The 19974-nt window shown below is 45.6% G+C and overlaps 1 long non-coding RNA gene across 1 annotated transcript in view; it reads right to left on the reverse strand.

The window, feature by feature from the left end:
- Window positions 1-540: 540 nt before the first annotated feature.
- The window catches only part of LOC116354502 (uncharacterized), a 39423-nt gene continuing 19989 nt past the window's right edge, over window positions 541-19974 (reverse strand). The window contains exon 3 of the long non-coding RNA XR_004203807.1: window positions 541-771. This is a non-coding gene — a long non-coding RNA (uncharacterized LOC116354502). The remainder of the gene's footprint in view (window positions 772-19974) is intronic.

Raw genomic sequence — 19974 nt, forward strand, 5'->3', positions numbered from 1 at the left:
ATGATTAGTATGTGTGGATAGAAAACACTCTGAAGTTTCTAAAACTGGCTAAACCATGTCTGTGACTACAACTTAAAGCCAATTGCCAAGACTGGCGACATCGTGTGGAAGCTGTAGGACTTGTAAACTGAGAGGTATATATTTTCCCTTGCCATAGACAATACAGCCAAGTGGCGGATTGATTATTATTTATTTTTTGGGCAACAGTTTTCCTTGGGGTTTCGCCTGTTAAACCCCAAGGAAAACTGTTAACCAAAAATAATAATTGGAAAACACAAACAACATGAAGAATTATCTATCCAACACAGAGATGTATGGATAAACCATTTCTCCAATCTTAAAAAATGCCAGAACACACTGGAACCTCTGATTACATTGAATGAACTACAGGACAAAATGTTGTAACGCAGCACGCTGAGAGTCAGGAATCAATTTCAGGGAGTGTTTTAATAAATAAACACAACATAATTCAAAATAAGAAACACGAACAACAGACATAACACAGGAACAGAACCAATAATAATAATATAGGGATTGGATTGGAATCAGGGAGATGATGGAGTCCAGGGAGATGATGGAGTCCAGGGAGATGATGGAGTCCAGGGAGATGGTGGAGTCCAGGGAGATGATGGAGTCCAGGGAGATGGTGGAGTCCAGGGAGATGGTGGAGTCCAAGGAGATGGTGGAGTCCAGGGAGATGATGAGTCTGATGATGCGCAGGTGCACGTAATGATGGTGACAGGTGTGAGCCATAACGAGCAGCATGGTGACCTAGAGGACGGAGAGGGCGCACACTTGACAGGTGTTGATGTTATCCTAAATAAAATTATAAAATATACAGACCACAAACTCCAATTGGCTATACTTAAACTCTTTAACATCATACTTAGCTCTGGCATCTTCCCAATTATTTGGAACCAAGGACTGATCACCCCAATCCACTAAAGTGGAGACAAATTTGAACCCAATAACTACCGTGGGATATGCGTCAACAGCAACCATGGGAAAATCCTCTGCATTATCATTAACAGCAGACTTGTGCATTTCCTCAGTGAAAACAATGTACTGATCAATGTCAAATTGGCCTTTTTACCAAATTACCGTACAACAGACCACGTATTCACCCTGCACACCCTAATCGACAAAGAAATAAACCAAAACAAAGGCAAAACCTTCTCATGCTTTGTTGATTTCAAAAAAGCTTTTGACTCAATTTGGCATGAGGGTATGCTGTACAAATTGATGGAAAGTGGTGCTGGGGGAAAACATACAACATTATAATATCTATGTACATCAACAACAAGTGTGCGGTTAAAATTGACAAAGAACACACATTTCTTTCCACAGGGACTTGGGGTGAGACAGGGATGCAGCTTAAACCCCACCATCTTCAACATATGTTAACAAATTGGGCGAGGGCACTAGAACAGTCTACAGCACAGCAGCCTCACCCTACTTTAATTTTTAAATCAAATGTCTACTATTTGCTGATGATCTGGTGCTTCTGTCCCCAACCAAAGAGGGCTGACAGCAGCACCTAGATCTTCTGCACAGATTCTGTCAGACCTGGGCCCCTGACAGACCTGGGCCCCGACAGACCTGGGCCCCGACAGACCTGGGGCCCGACAGACCTGGGGCCCGACAGACCTGGGGCCCGACAGACCTGGGCCCCGACAGACCTGGGCCCCGACAGACCTGGGCCCTGACAGTACATCTCAGTTAGACAAAAATAATGATGTTCTAAAAAGGTCAATTTCCCATAAAAACAAATTCCATATAGACACTGTTGCCCTAGAGCAAAAAACTCTGTCTAAACATCAGCGCCACAGGTAACGTCCACAAAGCTGTGAATGAGCTGAGAGATAAGGCAAGAAACGCCTTCTATGCTATCAAAAGGAATATAACATTTGACATACCAATCAGAATCTGGCAAAAATTATATATATTATTTATTTAACTAGGCAAGTCAGTTAAAGAACAAATTCTTATTTACAATGGCGGCCTACCAAAAGGTAAAAGGCCTTCTGCGGGGACGGGGGCTGGTATTAAAAATTACAAATAAAATAAAACATAGGACAATACACACATGACAACAAGAGAGACACCACGCCACTACATAAAGAGAGACCTAAGACAATAACATAGCATTGCAGCAATACATGAAAACATAGCATGGTAGCAACACAACATGACAACAACATGGTAGCAGCACAACATGTTAGCAGCGCAACATGGTAGCAGCACAAAGGGCAAGAAGGTGGAGACAACAATAGATCACGCAAAGCAGCCACATACATGAATCAGTTCTAGAACTCATTGGCATTTATGGTTGTGATGGTCTGAGGTCCTTTCACCAATCAAGAAATCACAAAATGGGACAAACACCAAATTGAGACTCTGCAAAAACAGCATCCGTGTACAACATAAAACACCAAATAATGTGTGCAGAGCAGAATTAGGACAATCCAGAAAAGAGCAATTCAATTTGACAACCACCTAACATTAAGTGATTCTCAAACCAGCCAGCTGGTACGGGGACTCTATTCACAAACACAAACAGAACCCACAGAGCCCCAGGGCATTAACACAATTAGACCAAACCAAATCAGCTATAGTACTGGTACCCCCTGTATAGAGCCTCCACATTGACTCTGTACCGGTACCCCCTGTATATAGCCTCCACATTGACTCTGTACCGCGACCCCCTGTATAGAGCCTCCACATTGACTCTGTACCGGTACCCCCTGTATATAGCCTCCACACTGACTCTGTACCGTAACACCCTGTATATAGCCTCCACATTGACTCTGTACCGGTACCCCCTGTATATAGCCTCCACATTGACTCTGTACCGGTACCCCCTGTATATAGCCTCCACATTGACTCTGTACCGGTACCCCCTGTATAGAGCCTCCACATTGACTCTGTACCGGTACCCCCTGTATATAGCCTCCACATTGACTCTGTACCGGTACCCCCTGTATAGAGCCTCCACATTGACTCTGTACCGGTACCCCCTGTATATAGCCTCCACATTGACTCTGTACCGGTACCCCCTGTATATAGTCTCCACATTGACTCTGTACTGGTACCCCCTGTATATAGTCTCCACATTGACTGTACTGGTACCCCCTGTATATAGTCTCCACATTGACTCTGTACTGGTACCCCCTGTATATAGTCTCCACATTGACTGTACTGGTACCACCTGTATATAGTCTCCACATTGACTCTGTACCAGTACCCCCTGTATATAGTCTCCACATTGACTGTACTGGTACCCCCTGTATATAGTCTCCACATTGACTGTACTGGTACCCCCTGTATATAGTCTCCACATTGACTCTGTACCGGTACCCCCTGTATAGAGCCTCCACATTGACTCTGTACCCCCTGTATATAGTCTCCACATTGACTGTACTGGTACCCCCTGTATATAGTCTCCACATTGACTGTACCGGTACCCCCTGTATAGAGCCTCCACATTGACTCTGTACCCCCTGTATATAGTCTCCACATTGACTGTACTGGTACCCCCTGTTTATAGTCTCCACATTGACTGTACTGGTACCCCCTGTTTATAGTCTCCACATTGACTGTACTGGTACCACCTGTTTATAGTCTCCACATTGACTATACTGGTACCCCCTGTTTATAGTCTCCACATTGACTGTACTGGTACCCCCTGTATATAGTCTCCACATTGACTATACTGGTACCCCCTGTATATAGTCTCCACATTGACTATACTGGTACCCCCTGTATATAGTCTCCACATTGACTGCACTGGTACCCCCTGTATATAGTCTCCACATTGACTGTACTGGTACCCCCTGTATATAGTCTCCACATTGACTGTACTGGTACCCCCTGTATATAGTCTCCACATTGACTGTACTGGTACCCCCTGTATATAGTCTCCACATTGACTGTACTGGTACCCCCTGTATATAGTCTCCACATTGACTGTACTGGTACCCCCTGTATATAGTCTCCACATTGACTGTACTGGTACCCCCTGTATATAGTCTCCACATTGACTGTACTGGTACCCCCTGTATATAGTCTCCACATTGACTGTACTGGTACCCCCTGTATATAGTCTCCACATTGACTCTGTACTGGTACCCCCTGTATATAGTCTCCACATTGACTGTACTGGTACCCCCTGTATATAGTCTCCACATTGACTGTACTGGTACCCCCTGTATATAGTCTCCACATTGACTCTGTACCGGTACCCCCTGTATAGAGCCTCCACATTGACTCTGTACCCCCTGTATATAGTCTCCACATTGACTGTACTGGTACCCCCTGTATATAGTCTCCACATTGACTGTACCGGTACCCCCTGTATAGAGCCTCCACATTGACTCTGTACCCCCTGTATATAGTCTCCACATTGACTGTACTGGTACCCCCTGTTTATAGTCTCCACATTGACTGTACTGGTACCCCCTGTTTATAGTCTCCACATTGACTGTACTGGTACCACCTGTTTATAGTCTCCACATTGACTATACTGGTACCCCCTGTTTATAGTCTCCACATTGACTGTACTGGTACCCCCTGTATATAGTCTCCACATTGACTATACTGGTACCCCCTGTATATAGTCTCCACATTGACTATACTGGTACCCCCTGTATATAGTCTCCACATTGACTGCACTGGTACCCCCTGTATATAGTCTCCACATTGACTGTACTGGTACCCCCTGTATATAGTCTCCACATTGACTGTACTGGTACCCCCTGTATATAGTCTCCACATTGACTGTACTGGTACCCCCTGTATATAGTCTCCACATTGACTGTACTGGTACCCCCTGTATATAGTCTCCACATTGACTGTACTGGTACCCCCTGTATATAGTCTCCACATTGACTGTACTGGTACCCCCTGTATATAGTCTCCACATTGACTCTGTACTGGTACCCCCTGTATATAGTCTCCACATTGACTGTACTGGTACCCCCTGTATATAGTCTCCACATTGACTCGGTACCGGTACCCCCTGTATATAGTCTCCACATTGACTCGGTACTAGTACCCCCTGTATATAGTCTCCACATTGACTGTACTGGTACCCCCTGTATATAGTCTCCACATTGACTCTGTACTGGTACCCCCTGTATATAGTCTCCACATTGACTCTGTACTGGTACCCCCTGTATATAGCCTCCACATTGACTCTGTACTGGTACCCCCTGTATATAGCCTCCACATTGACTCTGTACTGGTACCCCCTGTTTATAGTCTCCACATTGACTATACTGGTACCCCCTGTATATAGTCTCCACATTGACTATACTGGTACCCCCTGTATATAGTCTCCACATTGACTATACTGGTACCCCCTGTATATAGTCTCCACATTGACTATACTGGTACCCCCTGTATATAGTCTCCACATTGACTGTACTGGTACCACCTGTATATAGTCTCCACATTGACTATACTGGTACCCCCTGTATATAGTCTCCACATTGACTGTACTGGTACCACCTGTATATAGCCTCCACATTGACTGTACTGGTACCACCTGTATATAGCCTCCACATTGACTGTACTGGTACCCCCTGTATATAGCCTCCACATTGACTGTACTGGTACCCCCTGTATATAGTCTCCACATTGACTGTACTGGTACCCCCTGTATATAGTCTCCACATTGACTGTACTGGTACCCCCTGTATATAGTCTCCACATTGACTGTACTGGTACCACCTGTATATAGTCTCCACATTGACTGTACTGGTACCCCCTGTATATAGTCTCCACATTGACTGTACTGGTACCACCTGTATATAGTCTCCACATTGACTGTACTGGTACCACCTGTATATAGTCTCCACATTGACTGTACTGGTACCCCCTGTATATAGTCTCCACATTGACTGTACTGGTACCACCTGTATATAGTCTCCACATTGACTGTACTGGTACCACCTGTATATAGTCTCCACATTGACTGTACTGGTACCCCCTGTATATAGTCTCCACATTGACTGTACTGGTACCACCTGTATATAGTCTCCACATTGACTGTACTGGTACCACCTGTATATAGTCTCCACATTGACTGTACTGGTACCACCTGTATATAGTCTCCACATTGACTGTACTGGTACCACCTGTATATAGTCTCCACATTGACTGTACTGGTACCACCTGTATATAGTCTCCACATTGACTGTACTGGTACCACCTGTATATAGTCTCCACATTGACTGTACTGGTACCACCTGTATATAGTCTCCACATTGACTGTACTGGTACCACCTGTATATAGTCTCCACATTGACTGTACTGGTACCCCCTGTATATAGTCTCCACATTGACTGTACTGGTACCACCTGTATATAGCCTCCACATTGACTGTACTGGTACCACCTGTATATAGTCTCCACATTGACTGTACTGGTACCACCTGTATATAGTCTCCACATTGACTGTACTGGTACCACCTGTATATAGCCTCCACATTGACTGTACTGGTACCACCTGTTTATAGTCTCCACATTGACTGTACTGGTACCACCTGTATATAGTCTCCACATTGACTGTACTGGTACCACCTGTATATAGCCTCCACATTGACTGTACTGGTACCCCCTGTATATAGTCTCCACATTGACTGTACTGGTACCACCTGTATATAGCCTCCACATTGACTGTACTGGTACCACCTGTATATAGCCTCCACATTGACTGTACTGGTACCCCCTGTATATAGCCTCCACATTGACTGTACTGGTACCCCCTGTATATAGTCTCCACATTGACTGTACTGGTACCACCTGTATATAGTCTCCACATTGACTGTACTGGTACCCCCTGTATATAGTCTCCACATTGACTGTACTGGTACCACCTGTATATAGTCTCCACATTGACTGTACTGGTACCACCTGTATATAGTCTCCACATTGACTGTACTGGTACCCCCTGTATATAGTCTCCACATTGACTGTACTGGTACCCCCTGTATATAGTCTCCACATTGACTGCACTGGTACCACCTGTATATAGTCTCCACATTGACTGTACTGGTACCACCTGTATATAGTCTCCACATTGACTGTACTGGTACCACCTGTATATAGTCTCCACATTGACTGTACTGGTACCACCTGTATATAGTCTCCACATTGACTGTACTGGTACCCCCTGTATATAGTCTCCACATTGACTGTACCGGTACCACCTGTATATAGTCTCCACATTGACTGTACTGGTACCCCCTGTATATAGTCTCCACATTGACTGTACTGGTACCACCTGTATATAGTCTCCACATTGACTGTACTGGTACCCCCTGTATATAGTCTCCACATTGACTGTACTGGTACCACCTGTATATAGTCTCCACATTGACTGTACTGGTACCACCTGTATATAGTCTCCACATTGACTCTGTACTGGTACCACCTGTATATAGTCTCCACATTGACTGTACTGGTACCACCTGTATATAGTCTCCACATTGACTGTACTGGTACCCCCTGTATATAGTCTCCACATTGACTGTACTGGTACCACCTGTATATAGCCTCCACATTGACTCTGTACTGGTACCACCTGTATATAGCCTCCACATTGACTCTGTACTGGTACCACCTGTATATAGCCTCCACATTGACTGTACTGGTACCACCTGTATATAGCCTCCACATTGACTGTACTGGTACCACCTGTATATAGTCTCCACATTGACTGTACTGGTACCACCTGTATATAGTCTCCACATTGACTGTACTGGTACCACCTGTATATAGTCTCCACATTGACTCTGTACTGGTACCACCTGTATATAGCCTCCACATTGACTGTACTGGTACCACCTGTATATAGTCTCCACATTGACTGTACTGGTACCACCTGTATATAGTCTCCACATTGACTGTACTGGTACCACCTGTATATAGTCTCCACATTGACTGTACTGGTACCACCTGTATATAGCCTCCACATTGACTGTACTGGTACCACCTGTATATAGTCTCCACATTGACTGTACTGGTACCACCTGTATATAGCCTCCACATTGACTGTACTGGTACCACCTGTATATAGTCTCCACATTGACTGTACTGGTACCACCTGTATATAGTCTCCACATTGACTGTACTGGTACCACCTGTATATAGCCTCCACATTGACTGTACTGGTACCACCTGTATATAGTCTCCACATTGACTGTACTGGTACCCCCTGTATATAGTCTCCACATTGACTGTACTGGTACCACCTGTATATAGTCTCCACATTGACTGTACTGGTACCACCTGTATATAGTCTCCACATTGACTGTACTGGTACCCCCTGTATATAGCCTCCACATTGACTCTGTACTGGTACCACCTGTATATAGTCTCCACATTGACTGTACTGGTACCACCTGTATATAGCCTCCACATTGACTGTACTGGTACCACCTGTATATAGCCTCCACATTGACTGTACTGGTACCACCTGTATATAGTCTCCACATTGACTGTACTGGTACCACCTGTATATAGCCTCCACATTGACTCTGTACTGGTACCCCCTGTATATAGTCTCCACATTGACTCTGTACTGGTACCACCTGTATATAGCCTCCACATTGACTCTGTACTGGTACCACCTGTATATAGTCTCCACATTGACTCTGTACTGGTACCCCCTGTATATAGCCTCCACATTGACTCTGTACTGGTACCACCTGTATATAGTCTCCACATTGACTCTGTACTGGTACCCCTGTATATAGCCTCCACATTGACTCTGTACTGGTACCACCTGTATATAGTCTCCACATTGACTGTACTGGTACCCCCTGTATATAGCCTCCACATTGACTCTGTACCGTAATACCCTGTATATAGCCTCCACATTGACTGTACTGGTACCCCCTGTATATAGCCTCCACATTGACTCTGTACTGGTACCCCCTGTATATAGCCTCCACATTGACTCTGTACCGGCACCCCCCTGTATATAGCCTCCACATTGACTGTACTGGTACCCCCTGTATATAGCCTCCACATTGACTGTACTGGTACCCCCTGTATATAGCCTCCACATTGACTGTACTGGTACCCCCTGTATATAGTCTCCACATTGACTGTACTGGTACCCCCTGTATATAGCCTCCACATTGACTCTGTACTGGTACCCCCTGTATATCACCTCGCGATTGTTATTTTACTGCTGCTGTTTAATCATTTGTTATTTTCAATTTTTTACTTAACACTTATTTTTCTGAAAACTTTAAGCATTGTTGGTTAAAAGGGCTTGTAAGTAAGCAGTTCACTTTAAGGTCTACGCCTGTTGTATTCGGCGCATGTGACAAATAACATTTGATTTGATTTGAATAGATGAGCGGTAGGTGGGGGTCATCGATGATTTCAACATCCGTGACAGTATTATTGTTGCACACCGTAGAACACTACAGCATCTCAGGGGACTGCTACGTTCAAGGCTACTGGCTACTACATTGGTTTAATGATTTATGATAGACTCCCCAGGGCACTACAGGGCAGGAGAATATGGCTGCTTCCAAAATGGGAACCTATTCCCAATGTAGTGCTCTATGGTGGACTAGGGCTCTATGGTTAGCTAGGGCTCTATGGTGGAGTAGGGATCTACAGTTAGCTAGGGCTCTATGGTTGGCTAGGGCTCTATGGTTGGCTAGAGTTCTATGGTTGGCTAGGGCTCTATGGTGGACTAGGGCTCTATGATTGGCTAGGGCTCTATGGTTGGCTAGGGCTCCATGGTGGACTAGGGCTCTATGGTTAGCTAGGGCTCTATGATCAGATAGAACTATGGTGGACTAGAGCTCTATGGTTAGCTAGGACTATGGTTGGCTAGGGCTCTATGGTGGATTAGGGCTCTATGGTTAGCTAGGGCTCAATGGTCAGATATAACTATGGTGGACTAGGGCTCTATGGTGGACTAGGGCTCTATGGTGGACTAGGGCTCCATGGTGGACCAGAGCTCTATGGTGGACTAGAGCTCTATGGTGGACTAGGGCTCTATGGTGGACTAGGGCTCTATGGTGGACTAGAGCTCTATGGTTAGCTAGGACTATGGTTGGCTAGGGCTCTATGGTGGACTAGGGCTCTATGGTGGACTAGGGCTCTATGGTTAGCTAGGGCTCTATGGTTAGCTAGGACTATGGTTGGCTAGGGCTCTATGGTGGACCAGGGCTCTATGGTGGACTAGGGCTCCATGGTGGACCAGGGCTCTATGGTGGACTAGGGCTCTATGGTGGACTAGGGCTCTATGGTGGACTAGGGTTTATGTTGGACTAGGGCTCTATGGTTAGCTTGGTCTCTATGGTGGACTAGGGCTCTATGGTTAGCTAGGGCTCTATGGTGGACTAGGGCTCTATGGTGGACTAGGGCTCTATGGTTAGCTAGGGCTCTATGGTGGACCAGGGCTCCATGGTGGACCAGGGCTCCATGGTGGACTAGGGCTCCATGGTGGACTAGGGCTCTATGGTGGACTAGGGCTCCATGGTGGACCAGAGCTCTATGGTGGACTAGAGCTCTATGGTGGACTAGGGCTCTATGGTGGACTAGGGCTCTATGGTGGACTAGGGCTCCATGGTGGACTAAGGCTCTATGGTGGACTAGAGCTCTATGGTTAGCTAGGACTATGGTTGGCTAGGGCTCTATGGTTAGCTAGGGCTCTATGGTGGACCAGGGCTCCATGGTGGACAAGGGTTCTATAGTGGACTAGAGCTCTATGGTTAGCTAGGGCTCTATGGTTAGCTAGGGCTCTATGGTTGGTGAGGGCTCTATGGTTGGTGAGGGCTCTATGGTGGACTAGGGCTCTATGGTGGACTAGGGTTTATGTTGGACTAGGGCTCTATGGTTAGCTAGGTCTCTATGGTGGACTAGGGCTCTATGGTGGACTAGGGCTCTATGGTGGACAAGGGCTCTATGGTTAGCTAGGGCTCTATTGTGGACTAGGTCTCTATGGTTAGCTAGGGCTCTATGGTTAGCTAGGGCTCTATGGTGGACAAGGGCTCTATGGTTAGCTAGGGCTCTAGGGTGGACTAGGGCTCTAGGGTGGACTAGGGCTCTAGGGTGGACTAGGGCTCTAGGGTTAGCTAGGGCTCTAGGGTTAGCTAGGACTATGGTTGGCTAGGGCTCTATGGTGGACTAGGGCTCTATGGTTAGCTAGGGCTCTATGGTGGACCAGGGCTCCATGGTGGACCAGGGCTCTATAGTGGACTAGAGCTCTATGGTTAGCTAGGGCTCTATGGTTAGCTAGGGCTATATGGTTAGCTAGGACTATGGTTGGCTAGGGCTCTATGGTGGACTAGGGCTCTATGGTGGACTAGGGTTTATGTTGGACTAGGGCTCTATGGTTAGCTAGGTCTCTATGGTGGACTAGGGATCTATGGTGGACTAGGGCTCTATGGTTAGTTAGGGCTCTATGGTTAGCTAGGGCTCTATGGTGGACTAGGGCTCCATGGTTAGCTAGGGCTCTATGGTGGACTAGGGCTCTAGGGTGGACAAGGGCTCTAGGGTTAGCTAGGGCTCTAGGGTTAGCTAGGGTTGACTATAAATGGGAATAGAGTTTGACTAGGGCCCTGTGGTTGACTATAAATGGGAATAGAGTGTGACTAGGGCCCTGTGGTTGACTATAAATGGGAATAGAGTGTGACTAGGGCCCTGTGGTTGACTATAAATGGGAATAGAGTTTGACTAGGGCCCTGTGGTTGACTATAAATGGGAATAGAGTTTGACTAGGGCCCCGTGGTTGACTATAAATGGGAATAGAGTTTGACTAGGGCCCTGTGGTTGACTATAAATGGGAATAGAGTTTGACTAGGGCCCCGTGGTTGACTATAAATGGGAATAGAGTTTGACTAGGGCCCCGTGGTTGACTATAAATGGGAATAGAGTTTAATTTGGGATGCATCCTGTGTGACTGACCTGTTTTATTTTCTTTCCGGGCGGGAATCAATGATGCTAACAGTCTGTAATGAAGGCACTTCAGGGAACCACGACTGCACAGTGGGCTATTTCAGCCATCGTCAAATTTACATATTGTTGACATAGGACAGGGGCTACTTTCAAAGCTGTGATGAAGCACCTTCAAAATATGACCTCTCATAGCTCATTCGCTCTCACACACGCACACGCACGCACGCACACACGCGCACGCGCACACACACACACGCACGCACACACACACACGCACAGGCACACACACACACGCACAGGCACACACACGCACACACACGCGCACACACACACACGCACACACACGCACACGCACACACACACGCGCACACACACACACGCACACACACACGGCCTAGTTCAAAGTACTCTCCCGCCTGTCCGTGTTTCATTAGTCTGAAGTCATCTTCAATTAGATACTGTTCAACCCGCTCTCTCCCTGAGGGCTTCTGGACTGGGTCCAACCCCATCTCTCCCTGAGGGCTTCTGGACCAGGTCCAACCCCATCTCTCCCTGAGGGCTGCTGACCAGGTCCAACCCCATCTCTCCCTGAGGGCTGCTGGACCGGGTCCAACCCTATCTCTCCCTGAGGGCTGCTGGACCGGGTCCAACCCCATCTCTTCCTGAGGGCTTCTGGACCGGGTCCAACCCAATCTCTCCCTGAGGGCTGCTGACCAGGTCCAACCCCCTCTCTCCCTGGGGGCTGCTGACCAGGTCCAACCCTTTCTTTCTCCCTGAGGGCTGCTGAACCGGGTCAAACCCTCTCTCTCCCTGAGGGCTGCTGACCAGGTCCAACCCTTTCTTTCTCCCTGAGGGCTGCTGACCAGGTCCAACCCTCTCTCTCTCTGAGGGCTGCTGGACCAGGTCAAACCCTCTCTCTCCCTGAGGTGGAGGAGGGTGGGGGAGGGGGAGTGTGGAGGAGGGCGGGGAGGGTGGAGGAGATGGGATGGAGAGGAGGAGAAGGAAGGATGGAGGAAGATGAGGGGTGGAAGAGGCGGAATGGAGAGCAGGAGAAGGAAGGGTGGAGCGATGGAGGAGGAGGGGTGTCAACTCTAAATACATCGGGTTACACCCAGAGGCAACAGAGATTATGCACACAACACACAGCAGTACGTAGCCTCTCCATCGGGCCACGCTAAGTCCCCTGCCTGTGACATATGTCAGTCCCAATCTGTTCAGTGGGAAGCTGGGAGCTCACCTCCTTAACATAACATGTCACTGCGGCAGGCGAGCGCACACACACACACACACACGCACTGCGGCAGGCACAGAGCAGAGGGCTGCCTGCGAACACAGAGCACTAGCTGGCTGCATCCCGCTCACTGCTAATTGGTGTTTTAGTAATAACACCATCTGCCCTTCTTTAAGAACACCAGACTAACAGTCTTTCCAGAAAGACAGCAGCTACTTTCTCCTGAAAACATTTACACACAAGGCAAACAATCCACCACATACCACCAGCCCTAGGATGAGGTTACATACACACACACACGGCCTAGTTCAGCAGTGAGTCTAGGACCCTCCAAAATCTGCATTGCGTAGAACAGACTGAATCACAGAAAGCAGACAGGGGTATTCAGACATATACTTTTTTTTAAACATTTGAATCAACTAAATGTATTGAATTCCTTAGAGAAGTCATTAATTTGCCCATGTGAATAATAAGACGTGAACAAAACACATCAGGGATTCTCATTTTCATGCAACTTTCTGAAACCACAGGAACATCCCCGTCTGTGTGTATGTCTACACTTGGTGTAGCCGTTAGCGATGATGCTAATAGTAACCTTCTTCTGGTAGAGATGCACATTTGTACATTGTTAAAACACTGTATATATATATATATAATATGACATTTGTAATGTCTTTATTGTTTTGAAACTTCTGTATGTGTAATGTTTACTGTTTTTACGTCCATTGGTTGAGTATTTAGTAGTAAACTGATTCTACACCCGCCTTCCCCATAGAAACTCCATGCAAAGTCCATCATGAATACCTCACAAACACTCTGGCCTCCCATGACCACAATAGTCCTTGTAATGACTTTCATTCTCAGTACAGTTTTTCAGCTAATTTATTTCAGTAGGCAAGTTGTAACCAATGTATATTCTTATTTTGGTATTGAAATCCAGGAAATAGATCACCGTGCCGCGGGTCAGGACCTACGGTAGGACGGGACTCGAGGTGGGAGTCGTTGAAGGATGTAATCAATCATTTTCTGTTTTCAGTACTTCATAGCATTTTGCTGCCCTCGTTAAATTTAATCAGAGTAAAGACTGTCAGATCGAGAACGAAAAGGAAATTGGAAAACATTATACTGATGCTGAGCTGTTCCATTGAGCCAGATTATACTGATGCTGAATTGTTCCATTGAGCCAGATTATACTGATGCTGAGTTGTTTCATTGAGCCAGATTATACTGATGCTGAGCTGTTCCATTGAGCCAGATTAAACTGACGCTGAGTTGTTTCATTGAGCCAGATTATATTGACGCTGTTATTCCATTGAGCCAGATTACACGGACGCTGAGTTGTTTCCTTGAGGCAGTTTATACTGACGCTGTTATTCCATTGAGCCAGATTATACTGACGCTGAGCTGTTCCATTGAGCCAGATTATACTGACGCTGAGCTGTTCCATTGAGCCAGATTATACTGACGCTGAGCTGTTCCATTGAGCCAGATTATACTGATGCTGTTATTCCATTGAGCCAGATTATACTGACGCTGAGCTGTTCCATTGAGCCAGATTATATTGATGCTGAGTTGTTTCATTGAGCCAGGTTATAATTATGATGAGTGGTTTCGTTGAGCCAGATTATACTGATGCTGTTATTCCATTGAGCCAGATTATACTGACGCTGAGCTGTTCCATTGAGCCAGATTATATTGATGCTGAGTTGTTTCATTGGGCCAGGTTATAATTATGATGAGTGGTTTCGTTGAGCCAGATTATACTGATGCTGAGTTGTTCCATTGAGCCAGATTATACTGACGCTGAGCTGTTCCATTGAGCCAGATTATACTGACGCTGAGCTGTTCCATTGAGCCAGATTATATTGATGCTGAGTTGTTTCATTGGGCCAGGTTATAATTATGATGAGTGGTTTCGTTGAGCCAGATTATACTGATGCTGAGTTGTTCCATTGAGCCAGATTATACTGACGCTGAGCTGTTCCATTGAGCCAGATTATACTGACGCTGAGCTGTTCCATTGAGCCAGATTATACTGATGCTGTTATTCCATTGAGCCAGATTATACTGACGCTGAGCTGTTCCATTGAGCCAGATTATATTGATGCTGAGTTGTTTCATTGGGCCAGGTTATAATTATGATGAGTGGTTTCGTTGAGCCAGATTATACTGATGCTGAGTTGTTCCATTGAGCCAGATTATACTGACGCTGAGTTGTTCCATTGAGCCAGATTGTACTGATGCTGTTATTCCATTGAGCCAGATTATACTGACGCTGAGTTGTTTGATTGAGCCAGATTATATTGATGCTGTTATTCCATTGAGCCAGATTTTACTGACGCTGAGCATTTCCATTGAGCCAGATTATACTGACGCTGAGCTGTTCCATTGAGCCAGATTATACTGACGCTGAGCTGTTCCATTGAGCCAGATTATACTGATGCTGAATTGTTCCATTAAAACAGATTATACTGATGCTGAGTTGTTCCATTGAGCCAGATTATACTGATGCTGAGCTGTTCCATTGAGCCAGATTATACTGATGCTGAGTTGTTTCATTGAGCCAGATTATAATTATGATGAGTTGATCATTGAGCCAGATTATACTGATGCTGAGTTGTTTCATTGAGCCAGATTATAATTATGATGAGTTGATCATTGAGCCAGATTATACTGATGCTGAGTTGTTTCATTGAGCCAGATTATAATTATGATGAGTTGATCATTGAGCCAGATTATACTGATGCTGAGTTGTTTCATTGAGCCAGATTATAATTATGATGAGTTGATCATTGAGCCAGATTATACTAATGCTGAGTTGTTTTTTATTGAGCCAGATAAAAATTATGATGAGTGGTTTCATTGAGCCAGATTACACTGATGCTGAGCTGTTTTATTGAGCCAGATTATACTGACGCTGTTATTCCAATGAGCCAGATTACACTGACGCTGTTATTTCATTGAGCCAGATTACACTGATGCTGAGTTGATCCATTGAGACAGATTATACTGAAGCCGAGTTGTTTCATTGAGACAGATTATACTGATGCTGAGATGTTTCATTGAGCCAGATTATATTGACGCTGAGTTCTTCCATTGAGCCAGATTACACTGAAGCTGTTATTCCATTGAGCCAGATTAAACTGACGCTGAGCTGTTCCATTTGTGGGCTGACTGAAAGCAAGGAGCTAGAGACAGGACCTAGCTGATGTGGAGGAAACACAGACTCTTCCCAGAATGCAGGGTGACTGGTGGTGCACCCAGGCTTCTCACGGGCTCTTCCCAGAATGCAGGGTGACTGGTGGTGCACCCAGGCTTCTCACAGACTCTTCCCAGAATGCAGGGTGACTGGTGGTGCACCCAGGCTTCTCACGGGCTCTTCCCAGAATGCAGGGTGACTGGTGGTGCACCCAGGCTTCTCACGGGCTCTTCCCAGAATGCAGGGTGACTGGTGGTGCACCCAGGCTTCTCACGGGCTCCTCCCAGAATGCAGGGTGACCGGTGGTGCACCCAGTAAATTGCCTACCCAATGACACCCTTCAGCTGTGTTTTCCAGTATCCTGTCTACACCCCATAATGTAACTGGCCACTGTCGTCCCCTTCAAATGAGTCTGACAATGACAACATGCTGGCTAGGTAAACAGTGTCTAGAACGAGTGGATGCGCGCCATAGAAATAGAATATATGGGACACTTCACAATCTGGGTCGACATAAACAATCATTTTTATTACCCAACGTTGTAAGAAGTATAAAGTCAATAGTGGTAGTAGAGAAGAACATGTTGTTTGTAATTCCCAGTCTTCCTTTTCTACCAATAATCTCCTACCTAGCCTGTAAAGCCAGTCTAGATGTTGTACCAATAATCTCCTACCTAGCCTGTAAAGCCAGTCTAGATGTTGTACCAATAATCTCCTACCTAGCCTGTAAAGCCAGTCTAGATGTTCTACCAATAATCTCCTACCTAGCCTGTAAAGCCAGTCTAGATGTTCTACCAATAATCTCCTACCTAGCCTGTAAAGCCAGTCTAGATGTTCTACCAATAATCTCCTACCTAGCCTGTAAAGCCAGTCTAGATGTTCTACCAATAATCTCCTACCTAGCCTGTAAACCCACACACAAGAGGGCGACAGCCTCACACTATGACCACTAACACCCTTTGAACAATGACTTGGCTATACAGTCTACATAGTATTGAGAAAGGTAGGCTTTTGGTAAAAGTGTTGGTCTAGTAACCGAAAGGTTGCTGGTTCGAATCCCTGAGCCAACAAGGTGTAAAATCTGTCTGTGTCCTTGGGCACTTAACTAACTGCTCCTGTTAGTCGCTCTGCATTAAAGAGTCTGCAAAATTAACTACATGTAAATGTATTGAGCAATCATCAATACGTTTTATAAATCAATATAATGACCCCTGAGCCTGTTATATTTTACATTGTATAGGTCTATCTATTGTCTTGATTGTTGTATATAACATTGTCATGTATTTATTTTCTGTCTATCTGGTGCCCCAGGTTTATTGTATCTCCTCATTGAATAGAACGGGTGTTCCCATTCAAGACGATGTCGTCGTAATGGCTGGACTGTCGGGCCTTGACAAGAGTATCCACAGGAGCAAAGCAGGAAGTGGACCCATCATTCTGGGCTGTGAGTTGTTGAACCAACTCAGCTGACATTACAAAAAAATGCATTCCAGCACATGAGCCACATCAGATAACATCATTTGAATGAACATTCTACATACCATGGAAATTAAGGCATCAAGCATGGCAAGCGGGACAAATGCTCCAATTCTGGAACCAACAGGACCCTTCTACCTCCAAGCCATTACACAGTTACATAGTTAGTTAAATAGACCAATAGCTACCGAGACTATCTGCAACAGGACCCTTGTACCTCCAAGCCATTACACAGTTACATAGTTAGTTAAATAGACCAATAGCTACCCAGACTATCTGCAACAGGACCCTTGTACCTCCAAGCCATTACACAGTTACATAGTTAGTTAAATAGACCAATAGCTACCCAGACTATCTGCAACAGGACCCTTGTACCTCCAAGCCATTACACAGTTACATAGTTAGTTAAATAGACCAATAGCTATCCAGACTATCTGCAACAGGACCCTTCTACCTCCAAGCCATAAAACGGTTAGATAGTTAGTCTGGATAGCTATTGGTCTATTTAACTATCTGCATTGGCCCTTTTTTCAACTCTTTTGACTCCTCAGATAAACTGCTGTTACTATTCACTATCTGTCACTTTATTCCTAGTTATATGTACATGTCTACCTCCATTACCTCGTACCCCTGCACATTGACTCTGTACTGGTACCCCATGTACAGTTGAAGTCGGAAGTTTACATACTCAAATCAAATCAAATCAAATCAAATCAAATTTATTTATATAGCCCTTCGTACATCAGCTGATATCTCAAAGTGCTGTACAGAAACCCAGCCTAAAACCCCAAACAGCAAGCAATGCAGGTGGAGAAGCACGGTGGCTAGGAAAAACTCCCTAGAAAGGCCAATACCTAGGAAGAAACCTAGAGAGGAACCAGGCTATGTCTTAGCCAAATACATTTAAACTCAGTTTTTCACAATTCCTGACATTTAATCCTAGTAAAAAAAACTGTTTAGGTCATTCCCATTCAAGACGATGTTGATCCAAGATGGCGTAGCAGTAAGTCGTCCTGTCGTGTCGTGTCCCTGTATATTTTGTTTATATTTTGTATATTTTTCGTTTTTTACATATTTTTCGTTTTTTACATATTTTTCGTTTTTTACATAGCTATCCCTTTAAAAACATTTTGCTAAACCTAAGCTTCCAAATACGCTGGATCTTCACAACTAGCTATCTAGCTAAACCGCAACCCCGGATGATTACCCCTGGCTAGCGTTTCCACCCACTTTGCTTGAAGCTAGCCCGGCCTGCGCTACCACCGTAGCATACTCCTGAGCTACAATACCCGGGCCCACGACCGGTCTATCGATGTCACCGCATGAAGAGGAATAAACAGACTCACCCCATCGCGACGTCCCCCAAAGGCTAACTCTCTAGCCCTCGCTATCTCCCTGCTTGCTAATTCGGCCTGCTAACTGCTAGCTTGTCCAGCTCCGGTCCGCTAACTGCTACCTTGTCTAGCCCGGGCCTACAAACTGTTAGCTTGTTAGCACAGGCCTGCTAACCGCCTTAATCGCCGCGTCCCAAACGCCCACCGGACCCATATTTACTTTCTATCTCTTTTGACTTTTAATTTGTTTATACCTTCCGGAAACCTGCCTCACCCAATGTGATACGGAATCGCTATTATTTTTTATTTATTTTTAGAACACACTCAAGAACCTCCAGAAGCTAACCAGCTAACTAGCTACAAGCTATTTAGTCATTGTTCGTTTTTTTTTACCTGGATAACACTCGCCAGTCCAGCTTCCCTTCCCCATCCACCGCTGCCCCCTGGACACTGATCTCTTGGCTACATAGCTGATGCACGCTGGACTGTCCATAAATCACAGTACTCCATTCTGCTTGTTTGTTTTATCTGTTGGCCCCGTTGCCTAGTCTACGCCATTTTACCTGCTGTTGTTGTGCTAGCTGATTAGCTGTTGTCTCACCTACTGTTTTAGCTAGCTTTCCCAATTCAACACCTGTGATTACTGTATGCCTCGCTGTATGTCTCTCTCAAATGTCAATATGCCTTGTATACTGTTGTTCAGGTTAGTTATCATTGTTTTAGTTCACAATGGAGCCCCTAGTTCCACTCTTTATACCCCTGATAACTCCTTTGTCCCACCTCCCACACATGCGGTGACCTCACCCAT

This window comes from Oncorhynchus kisutch, linkage group LG17, assembly GCF_002021735.2.
Source record: "Oncorhynchus kisutch isolate 150728-3 linkage group LG17, Okis_V2, whole genome shotgun sequence".
NCBI lineage: Eukaryota > Metazoa > Chordata > Actinopteri > Salmoniformes > Salmonidae > Oncorhynchus > Oncorhynchus kisutch.